Genomic DNA, 12,540 nt, shown 5'->3' on the forward strand with positions numbered 1-12,540 from the left:
ACGAACTTTGGGTTTTGTTTGTTCTTCTTTCTCTAGTTGCTTTAGGTGTAAGTTTAGGTTGTTTATTTTATTTATGATCTTTCTTGTTTTCTGAGGTAAGATTGTATTGCTTTAAACTTCCCTCTTAGAGCTGTTTTGCTGCATCCTATAGGTTTTGGATCATCATGTTTTCATTTTCATTTGTCTCTAGATATTTTTTGATTTCCTCTTTGATTTTTCAGTGATCCATTGGTTGTTTAGTAGCATACTGTTTAGCCTCCATGTGTTTGTTTTTTTTACAGTTTTTTTTCTTGTAGTTGATTTCTAATCTCATAGTGTTTTGGTCAGAAAATATGCTTGATATGATTTCAATTTTCTTAAATTTACTGAGGCTCACTTGGTCTCCCAGCATGTGATAAATCCTGGAGTATATTTCATGTGCACTTGAGAAGAATGTGTATTCTGTTGCTTTTGAATAGAATGCTCTATAAATATGAATAAAGCCCATCTGATGTAATGTGTCATTTAAGGTCTATGTTTCCTTGTTAATTTTCTGTCTGGATGATCTTTCCATTAATGAAAGTGGGTGTTAAAGTCCTTCACTAAATTGTGTTACTGTCAATTTCTCCTTTTATGGTTGTTAGCATTTATCTTATATAATAAGGTGCTCCTATGTTGGGCGCATATATATTTACAACTGTTATATCTTTTTCTTGGACTGATGCCTTGATCATTATGTAGTGTCCTTCTTTGTCTCTCGTAACAGTCTTTATTTTAAAGTATATTTTTTCTTATCTTATAGGAGTATTGCAGCTCCAGCTTTCTTTTGGTTTCCGTTTGCATGGAATACATTTTTTCATACCCTCACTTTCAGTCTGTATGTGTTCCTAGATCTGAAGTGAGTTTCTTGTAAACAGGATATATATGGGTATTGTTTTTGTATCCATTCAGCCAGTCTATGTCTTTTGGTTGGAGCATGTAAACCATTTACATTTAAGATGATTATTAATATGTGTGTTCTTATTGGATTGTGTTACTTGTTTTGGATTTGTTTTTGTAGGTCCTTTTTCTTCCCTTCCTCTTTTGTTCTCTTCTCTTGTGATTTGATGACAAACTTTAGTTTTGTGTTTGGATTCCTCTTTGTGTGTGTGTGTGTGTGTGTGTATCTATTGTAGACTTTCAGTTTGTTGTTACCATGAGGTTTTAACATAGCAGTCTACATATAAACAAGGATGTTTTAGTTGTTGGGCTTTTAATTTCAAATGCATTTCCAGTATCCTGCATTTGTGCTCTCCTCTTCTCACAGCATGTAAACCATTTACATTTAAGATGATTATTAATATGTGTGTTCTTATTGGATTGTGTTACTTGTTTTGGATTTGTTTTTGTAGGTCCTTTTTCTTCCCTTCCTCTTTTGTTCTCTTCTCTTGTGATTTGATGACAAACTTTAGTTTTGTGTTTGGATTCCTCTTTGTGTGTGTGTGTGTGTGTGTGTATCTATTGTAGACTTTCAGTTTGTTGTTACCATGAGGTTTTAACATAGCAGTCTACATATAAACAAGGATGTTTTAGTTGTTGGGCTTTTAATTTCAAATGCATTTCCAGTATCCTGCATTTGTGCTCTCCTCTTCTCACACTTGCTGGTTTTGATATCATATTTGTGTGCCGATGATTTCCTATCCTTACTGTATGTTTGCCTTCAATGGTGAGCTTTTTCATTTGTAATTTTCTTGTTTCTAGTTGTGGCCTTTTCTTCTCCACCTAGAGAAGTTCCTTTAGCATTTATTGCAAGCTGGTCTGATGGTACTGAATTCTTTTGTGTTTTGTTTGTCTGTAAAGCTTTTGATTTCTCCATTGAATCTGAACAAGAGCCTTGCTGGGTAGAGTATTTTTTCTTTTAGGTACTTCCCTTTTATCACTTTAAATATTTTGTGCCACTCCCTCTGGCCTGCAGAGTTTCTGCTGAGAAATCAGCTGATAACCTTACGGGAGTTACCTTGTTTGTTATTTGTTGCTTTTCCCTTGTTGCTTTTAATATTTTCTCAATTTGATTACTATGTGCCTCAATGTGTTCCTTCTTGGGTTTATCCTGCCTGGCACTCTCTGAACTTCCTGGACTTTGGTGACTGTTTCCTTTCCCATTTTAGGGAAGTTTTCAGCTAATATCTCTTCAAATCTTTTCTCAGGTTCTTTCTCTTTCTCTTCTCCTTCTGGGACTCCTATAATGCAAATGTTGGTACACTTTATATTGTCCCAGAGGTCTCAGATTTTTCTCATTTCTTTTCATTCTTTTTTCTTTATTCTGTTCCATGGCAGTAATTTCCGTCATTCTGTCTTCCAGGTCACTTATCCGTTCTTCTGCCTCAGTTATTCTGCTGTTGATTCCTCTAGTGTATTTTTCATTTCAGTTCTTGTATCATTCATCTCTCTTTGTTTGTTCTTTAGTTCTTTTAGGTCTTTGTTAAACATTTTTTGCATCTTCTCGATCCTTGCCTCCATTCTTTTTCTGAGATCCTGTTTCATCTTTCATCTTCACTATCATTATTATGAATTATTTTTCCAGTAGGTTGCCTGTCTCCACTTTACTTAGTTGTTCTTCTGGGGTTTAACTTGATCCTTCATCTGGGACATATTCCTCTGTCATCTCATTTTGTCTAACTTTCTCTAAATGCAGTTTTCATTCCTCAGACTGCAGTGTTGTAGTTCTTCCTGCTTCTACTATCTGCCCCCTGGTGGATGAGACTTTCTAAGACGCTTGTTCAGGCTTCCTGTTGGGAGGGAGTAGTACCTGCTCACTGGTGAGTGGAGCTGGGTCTTGCTTTTCTGGTGGGCAGGGCTGTGTGAGGGAGTGTGTTTATCAGGCAGCTGTTTATTCAGGAAGACTTTAAGCAGCTTGTCTGCTGATAGGTGAGGCTGTGTTTCTGCCCTCTTGGTTGTTTGCCCTAAGGTATCCCTGCACTGGAGCCTACAGGTTGTTGGGTGGGGCAAGGTCTTGGTGAGAAAATGGCTGCCTCCAAGAGGTCTCATGCCAATGAGAACTCACCAGAACAGCTGCAACAAGTGTCCTTGTCCCTGTAGGGAGCCAAAGCCATCCCCCACCCTCCTGCCTTCAAAGGGTAGGTCTGGTCCAGTCTCTTATAAGGTCACTGCTTTTTTCTCCCTGGTCCTGGTGTGCACAAGACCCTGTGTGCACCTTCTGAGAGTGGAATTTCTGTTTCCCCCAGTCCTTTGGAATTCCTGAAATCAAACCCCACTGGCCTTCCCAGCCAGATTTTCTGGGAGCTCCTCCTACAAATATCAGACCCTCAGGCTGGGGAGCCTCCTGTGGGGGTCAGAACTTTCACTCTTGTGGGAGATCTACTGTGATCTAATTGTTTTCCAGCTTGTGGGTCGCCCACCCAGCATGTATGGGTTGGATTTTATCAAGATTGCACCCTCTTACCATCTCATTTTGGTTTCTTCTTTGTCTGTGGATGCAGGGTATCTTTTTTGGTAGGTGCCAGCATTTTTTTTTGTCTGTGGTTGTTCAGCAGTTAGTTGTGATTTTGGTGTTTCCATAAGAAGGGGTGAGCCCACTTTTTTCTACTCCTCCATCTTGTCTCCTCCTCCACTAGAGAATGAATAAGTGAAAGAATGAATAAATGAATGGTATTCTGAATTTCTGTGATCTTCTCTAATGTGATTTCACCACCTTTCTACCTCAGTCATCCACTGACAGCTGTACATTGTTATCATTTAATGCAATGCATGATCTTGGAATGGATCAGTTCTGGAGGCTTGGAAGTACAAATACAATGTGCCAGCAGATTCAGTGTCCGATGAAAGCTTCCTGATTCAGTCTTCTCCTATTTATGTTTAGTTCTGTCCAATCTTTTACTTGAACTTATTTTATCCTTTTCATCAGTAGACTATTTAATTCCCTTCATTTAATGAGCATATTCAGGTAAATACATTCTCCACCACTGATTTCTAGTACTTCATCAAAAGCCATGTCCTTTTATTTTAGGGTGCACAGCCATACTATATTTGTTCAGGTTGCATTTCAGGTGTGGCCTTGTGATTGAATCCAGGCCAGTGCATTTGAGAAGAAATGATAAGCGCTACTTCCACAGTGGAACACAAAAATCTCCCATGCACTCTCGTTCTTTCTCTTCCCTCTTCCTGCAGCTAGAAACTGACTTGGCAACTTAGGCTTGATTATGCTAATAAGAACAGTCTGACATTGGAAACCGATGCTGAAGATTGCAAAATGTCTAGCAAACTGAGTGACTGAAAGATTTTGTCTGGAGAACAGCCCCCCATGACCTGCATACCTGCACAGATGTTCTATTATAAGCCACTGAAATTTTGGTCTCTACTCATTACCACAGCTTTGACTAAACAGCTAATGCAGTATCTGCGAGACTCTTGGAAAACTGATGGTTTATAAATTGTGTTTGCTTAAGGATTTTATATTCTTTACCTCTTCAGTCTTCAAGGTTTTGTGATTTTGTGAGGAACAATGATTAGTTGATTTCTTTCTCCTGTCTGAATGATTGTTTTACCACAGAATAACACACTAATTAGTGGGAAGTTCAACTCAAACCACAAATACAACAAAGGGACAACAGATTTGAATATCTGAAAATTAAGCCTTTTCCTTTGGGGAAAAAGAGCCTAATTTGTATTCAATTATCTAATTAATGGTTGCAAATCACCCATGCTTGAAATGATAACAATAAGGAGAACCCACTCTTTACTAAGATAAAAAACATAGCTAATTTTCATTTCATTGGATTTCTCAATAATCCCCTGAGATCTGATTAAGTAATCATATAGACCTTAGCACTGCTTGTAAGTATTCAACAGCATTTGAAATACTTTGTCACCCAGAAGTTAATAATTTATTATTAGTATTCAATCTTCATTTATCAAATCATTAATGTAGAGGGAATAACATATCGTAAAAGACTCTTTTTCATGAACCATTCATAGAAAGTAAGTAAATTGGAGTCATATACCTGTTGAGTGATGCTGGATACAGATATATTTCTGAAAGGGCCAATAGATTCTTTTGTTAGTCTATGACATGGAGAGCTGAGTGATGGACATCTGTTTCTTGAAGCTTTGTTTCGATCATGTCATAAATGTTCATGTATGTGTGTGTGTCAGTGGAAGATATACAAGTTTTAGATTAAATCAGTGCCTTTATATTACACATAAAACTGCTAAATGTTTCCATTAGGTTTCCAAGTTCCTTTAAACATTTCATTGTCAATTCTGTAGAACATTTTTCCCCCCAGAAAAATTTTATATTGCAATCAAAGATAAAATATTAATTTTTGGATTGGATAAACTGTTTCAGTGCATTTTTGTGTTAAATATCTAGTTTGTGTCTTGCTTCCTATTGCATATATGATAATAATAACAGTTAATGCTCACTCAAGGGCTTACTACATGCCATGCACTGTTGTATGTGCAATACATGTGTTAGTTTATATAATACCCTCTGACCCTATGAGTCTACCCATTTTGAAAAGGAGGAAATGGGCTTTTAGAGAGGTGAAATATCTTGCTTAAGGTCACACAGCTGGAAGTGACCATTGTGATTTGAAGTCAGTTGTGCTGACTCTAGAATCCAGGGTGCATCTTGACCATATTTCTACTAGTAAACATCTAGGTAAACTTTGACCTATATTTCAGGTTTTTTTCCCCCCAAATGTATTCAATATTATAAAAAGGTCAAAGTAAAATATTAAACCAGCTTTATTTCACTGCACAAATATTTTACTAGAAAATGTATAGAGGAGATTACAGATGGTTAATTTCATCTGAAGAGGCTTAAGAATATTGTTTGTTCATCTCAATCTTCTGCTCAAAATCAAGTACAAATAATGGAAGCCATGAGAGTTCTAGGATATTTGTTTTAAAAAATTGACTAGACTATTTTCACAGATCAATATAAAAGCAGCCTTGGTCCTGATTTTATCCCCTCATTTTCCTATTCTTTACCTCTTCTTTAAGAGTACAAGTTTTTTTTGTTTGTTGTTTGTTTGTTTGTTTTTGACATATCAGTCAGACACGTTCATTTCTTACTCTGTCACTTAATACTTTTGACACATAGCATGATATAAAAACTCTTGACTTCTTTTTCCTCTTGCTAATAAGCTGGTAATTCCAAATGGTAATGGTAATATTGTTTACCTCATAGAATTCAGAGGGATTAAATAAGCTTTTCAGGTAAGTCATATTGCATATTGTCAGGAACAAAATAGAGACACAGATAAATGATATTTAATGATAACAATAATAGTAATAACAATGTAAAATTATATAAAATTAAGGTTTATCTTCTTATGGTTTAACTGTGAAAATAAATCATTAAAATAACAACGCATTTAAATTACCATTACAGCCTTTATAAATTACAACTTAAAAACAGAATAATTGGTTTCATTCTACTTTTATTCCTTTTAATCCAGCTAAAACCTCAGAGTGAGAATACAACTCCTCCTGCCCACTAAAGACTATGATATTTCCTTCATTTCCTACTGAGCCTTTAATTATGAGAGAGAGCGAAAACAGTCCAAGAGCTGCAGTACTGACTACTACCATAGCTACTAGAGAGAAAGACATTCGGTCTGAGTAAATATAGCAGAGAGTGGTTGCTGAGATCACCAGGAGTGCCAGAGAAATACTCTCATCAGAAGACATCACATCAGAAGACAAGGGAGGACCTCAATAAACACATTTTGTAGTCAACCCTTTGAAATCTCTTAGACAACTTGAAAGTAAAACATTCCAGGACCCACTGCAACCTAACTATAGTGTGAAGTTGTTAGCCATATTAGGAGTAGTTTTAAATATTCTGTAGTATGCCACTATGACACGGTTATGATTTATTTATTTTTCAATCAGATTTATGTCAAGCTATTACTCTGGAAAGATCAATTTACCTCCACTTAATTTATACACTATTGATATTTATTCAGCCTCAGTATTATTTGACATGTTCATATTGCTTTTCCCTCAAATAAATTAAAAAAGACTTATCCCTACAATATTTTCTTTCAAACAGTTTATATATATTTTTAATATACTATTAGTGATTGGGTAAATAATGTGACTTCTTCTGTCTGATATGAAGAAATTATTTATATATTACCTCTTTTGTATTTTAATGAAATCAACTTTGAACCATATTAATATATTATTACATGTTAATTAGATATAACTCATTCCTGTCATTTGTGTTGGCAAATCATACTGTTTGGTTCCATTGAACAGCCAAGAAATGGTAACTCCATGTTCTTTTATCTCAATGTCTCCTTGAAATAAACATAACTACTGGATGTGTATATTTACCCCATTTCAATACAATCCTCAGAAGGATCTTTGGGGAAGATATCTAGATAATGCCATCCATTCTGTTAGTCCTGGGTTTCTTCTCTTTTCTCAGATCTCTGTTCTACTTTTCCAGATAACACACAGTTATTTTGGAACATATTTCCTCACTTATTTTGCTCAATGAGCATTATTTTCTTATTTTTAATCATCCAAATATTAATGTTTATTCTCTGGCACTCAATTTTGGTGTATTTGACATTCTATTTATAAAACAAGACTGACCTGCAACATTTGTTGCCTATGTTTTTACTAAAAATGGTTACTTTCTTATTTAAGTACCAAGATTTTGCTTCATGTGAATCTCTTTTGTTTTCACAAATATATTGAATTACTTCTCTTTTACTTGAAACCCAGTCTATGTAAACATAATCTGAAATAATACAGGCAGAAGAAAAAATTAAAGTCAAGTTTTCTGTTTCAACAGTTATATTCTTGTATGCATATTTCCACATTTTCAAATTAGTTTTTACCTCAACTTCGTTTGGGCTTTAGAAGATGGAGTGGAAATCAGATGTCTGAATACAGATCTTCTACTCACTGAAGTTAACAGTCTTAGTTTCATAGAAGAAAGAGTAAAGAATAAACGTATGGATAGTTTGAACTATAAAGCAGGGGTCCCCAACTCCCAGGCCATGGACTGCTACGGTCCGTAGCATGTTAGGAACTGGGCTGCACACCAGAAGGTGAGCAGCAGGCGAGCTAAGGAAGCTTCACCTGTATTTACAGCCTCTCCCTATCGCTCGCTTTACTGCCTGAGCTCCGCTTCTTGTCAGATCAACAGCAGCATTAGATTCTCAAAGGAGCACAAACCCTACTGTTAACTACGCATGCGAGGGATCTAGGTTGTGTACTTCTTATGAGAATCAATGCCTGATGATCTGCGATGGAGCTGAGGCAGTGATGCTAACACTGGGGAGCGGCTGCAAATACAGATTATCATTAGCAGAGAGGTTTGACTGCACAGAGACCGTAATAAATCAATTGCTTGCAGACTCATATCAAAACCCTAACGGTGAGCAGCAAGTGAAAACAAGCTCAGGGGTCCCACTGATGCTGCATTATGGTGAGTTGTATAATTATTTCATTATCTATTACAATGTAATAATAACAGAAATGAAGTGCACAATAAATGCAATGCGCTTGAGTCATCCCCAAACCATCCCCTCCACCCCCGGTCCATGGAAAATTGTCTTCCACGAAGCCAATCCCTTGTGCCAAGAAAGGTTGGGGACTGCTGTTATAAAAACTAAATATGTTCCAAATTGTTGGTCTTCTCAAACATTTCTGTAATGTTGCACACTTCTGCTTAACCTAACTTGTATGTTATTGACAGTATACTAAAAATTTATCTTTAAAATTTAGCCTTCTGTGTAGCATGGGATAGATTTCTTACAGATTAATTCATGTGATGTGGTAGGGTTATTAATTAAATGGTATCCATGACAACTAGGAAAGTATATTTTCATATAAACCCAGAAGAGTAAGTTACATCGATCTAGGCAGACAGTTGTTATAACTGAAAAATTACTTTGGATTCAACAAAGCTGTGTGAACTTTGTGACCTGTTTGCATATCCACTATTATTATAACTCTGCTGCTCTCAGTATGAAAGTTAGAAATGGCTGAGAAATGTATAAATATTGCTATGGATAGAAGTACAAAGGGAATATGTGTAATACCTATATTCACACAAATTTACAATAATTGGAAAGAGAAGAAGGAGAAAGAGAAACAAAACAAGAAATGTTTAGGAACAAAAGTGACTAGTCCATGCTGTGTTTTTTTCTCCATTGTCCAACCCTGAAAATGAAGTCCAATTTAAATATACTTTATTATGTATTTAAAATGTAAAATTATAATTTAAGTATATATACAAACTTGTCTTTACCTAAATAAACTATGTTGCCAAAATCTTAATATTTATAAATTTCAGAGTTTTAAACTAGTCTTCCTAACTTAATACTCAAATTCCTGGTATATTCTTTAAAAATAACAAAATGGTAAAACTTCCATTCAAGGAGCAAGCCTTCCATTTGTGACCCACAAACTGTCACAGAGTCATCTATAATAGGTACTGGTGAAGAAATGTTATTATTGTTCTGTCCTGTTAGTCACTAATGGCAGCCACCTCTGCTGAAAGAGGCAGTAAATAAATGCGTTTGTGAAAAGGAGGGGTTAATAAATGATCAATTTACAGTTACCCACTTGATTTTCATTTCACTTGAAAAAAGTAGTAGGAATAGTAATAGACAGCAAGAACCATTTTTAGAGTTAGTGTTTCAGTCTTATACCCTGCTGCTTACTATTTGTAGTACAAGCAAAAATGGAGGAAAACTTGGATAACAGGTTTACTACATATCCCATATGTTGCAAAAACAAATGACAACCAAAATATTTCAACCTGTTGATTGACCTAGCAAAATATGAATAAGTCGAGTCACAACTATATTAAGACTTTCTTAAGCCAGAATAATGTCAAATCTCTCTTTTTTTTAAACATCTTTATTGGAGTATAATTGCTTTACAATGGTGTGTTAGTTTCTGCTTTATAACAAAGTGAATCAGTTATACGTATACATATGTCCCCATGTCTCTTCCCTCTTGTGTCTCCCTCCCTCCCACCCTCCCTATCCTACCCCTCTAGGTGGTCACAAAGCACCTAGCTGATCTCCCTGTGCTATGCAGCTGCTTCCCACTAGCTATCTGTTTTACGTTTGGTAGTGTATATATGTCCATGCCACTCTCTCACTTTGTCACAGCTTACCCTTCCCCCTCCCCCATCCTCAAGTCCATTCTCTCGTAGGTCTGCATCTTTATTCTTGTCTTGCCTCTAGGTTCTTCATGATCTTTCCCTTTTTTTTTTTTTTTTTAGATTCCATATATATGTGTTAGCATATGGTATTTGTTTTTCTCTTTCTGACTTACTTCACTCTGTATGACAGACTCTGGGTCCATCCACCTTACAAACATCTCTTTGATTAAAAAGTATTCATTTTCTAATATGTTATGTTTGATTAATTATGACTTGGTTATACTCCAGAGGAGAAAGGTCAAAACGCCATATCCAAAACCCTATCGGATAGAATAGAGCAGTGGTCCCCAATGTTTTTGGCACCAGGGACTGGTTTCATGGAAGACAATTTTTCTGTGGACTGGGGAGGGGGGACGATGGCTCAGGTGGTAATGTGAGTGATGGAGAGTGGCAGGGGGAGCAGCAGATGAAGCTTCGCTCGCTCACCCGCCACTCACCTCATGCTGTGTGGCCTGGTTCCTAACAGGCCATGGGCTGGTACCAGTCTGTGACTCGGGTGGGTAGGGACCCCTGTAATAGAGCATATTTTGGTAAAGGAAAGAAATAAGGTTGCAACTTGAGTTTATTTTTAGTGACTTGTAGTTTTCTGTTTTCATGCTCCTCATTAGTTATGGCATACTTCTATCTCCTCTCACTTTGCTATTCTTGGTAAATTTTCCATGCAACACACTCCAAAGCTTCACATAACCAGAGCCCATTCAAGTGTCACTTTTTCATAACTGTTTTTGAGAAACTGTAACACTTATTTTCATCCTGGAGGTGGACTCAAACAGTTAAAGCATGTATACTATTGGCTGAAAATAAATCACACTAAGTGAATTCCATATTTTAATTGAGAAAAAAACCCATCATGTTATTACTTACAGCTCTCATTTTATAAAATCACAGATTTCAGAGTTAAAAGTTCTCTCTGTAAACTTAAATCAACTGTTTGAATCTGTTCTAAATAATCTCGGTTGTACACCCTCACAAATTCAGAAATTTATTTTCTAGATGAAGCTCTAACCATAACGAAACAGAAAAGACAACAGGTGGGTTCAGAATACAGGTCAAATGATACAGCAAATGTCAAAAACTTTCAGCAATAATCAATACAAGGATATTTCAAGTTCTGAGCACAGAGTTGGATACATAGATTGTCAATGAATATTGATTAATTTAATGAAATAAATAAATGCAAAACTTAATCAATCCTTGGCTAAATAGAAGAGAATAAACTGAATAGAAAGATAATCATGGAGAAGATGGTGAATTGGCAGGTATACCAACTTAAGGGCAACTCTAAGCACTTAATATACTTCTCAGGACTATTCTGGAACCCTGTGTTAATAGTAATTAAAAGATTATAGCAATATTTAACAATATATAAAAACAGAGCAACACAGCATTTTTGTGAAGCAAATATTAAAAAAAAAAAAAAAACCTCACCAGTTCTTTTTCATTCTTTCTCAAGCCATTTATTCAATAACAAAAAGGATAGCAGAAATCATATTTCTGGCTAATCACTCATATGTGATATCTTCTAGATCATAAAGCTTTTCTCAGGTTTAATCTGGCATTATGAGTCATCCTTCAAATGAGTGGAAGTTTCCTTTAGGCCAAAACTGATGATTTTTCTAAATATTTACCTCTTAGTGTCTGGTTCCATGCAGAATATCTTAAATTTTAAGTGATACTGACTTTTTCAGTAAGTATGAAAGGTAACATTTTCCATGTCTTTAACAAATAACAAGTAAGACTCCAAAGATGAAGAAACTACATAAAAACTAGATGAGTGGTGTGTGAATACATAAGCAGAGCCCCTGGAACCAAACCTTCTTAATGGAGAGAGGATAATCCTCAAGTCTGGATGTTATCTACATACAGAATTAAAATATGTAAATAATATTGGATTTTTCCCTCAGGGGGAAAAAAAAGTCTTTGTTTGATTTGTTGACTTGGTGTTGAAAACAGTAGAATTATATTAGAATATGAATTGACTGCTATATTTTGGAGAGAAACACAACCTGGAACAAAAGGTACTATCCTGAGTTTACTATTACCTGACAAATGGAGATTCATTTGACAGATTTTAGTCAGGTTGGCCATCTCCTCTTGGCACTACTGCTAAGGCTGGAGGATGACATTTTATTAAATTCAGATGTGGTGAATTTGTCAGCATTTATTTTGCTTGTATGTTCTGCAGCTTTCAGCATTATTGATCATGAAATTTTAATATAATGCTTGGAAACATATGCCTACATTTCAAGAGCAGTCTCAGGTTGATTTAGGCCTTAGCTGCCCCCAAGAGAGTCAACACTGTTTTGTGTATAATTCTTCTGTCCCTTTTTCTTCTTTCTCTCTCTCTTCTGATCCTCCCTCAC

This window comes from Physeter macrocephalus, chromosome 7 (assembly GCF_002837175.3).
Source record: "Physeter macrocephalus isolate SW-GA chromosome 7, ASM283717v5, whole genome shotgun sequence".
Lineage (NCBI taxonomy): Eukaryota > Metazoa > Chordata > Mammalia > Artiodactyla > Physeteridae > Physeter > Physeter macrocephalus.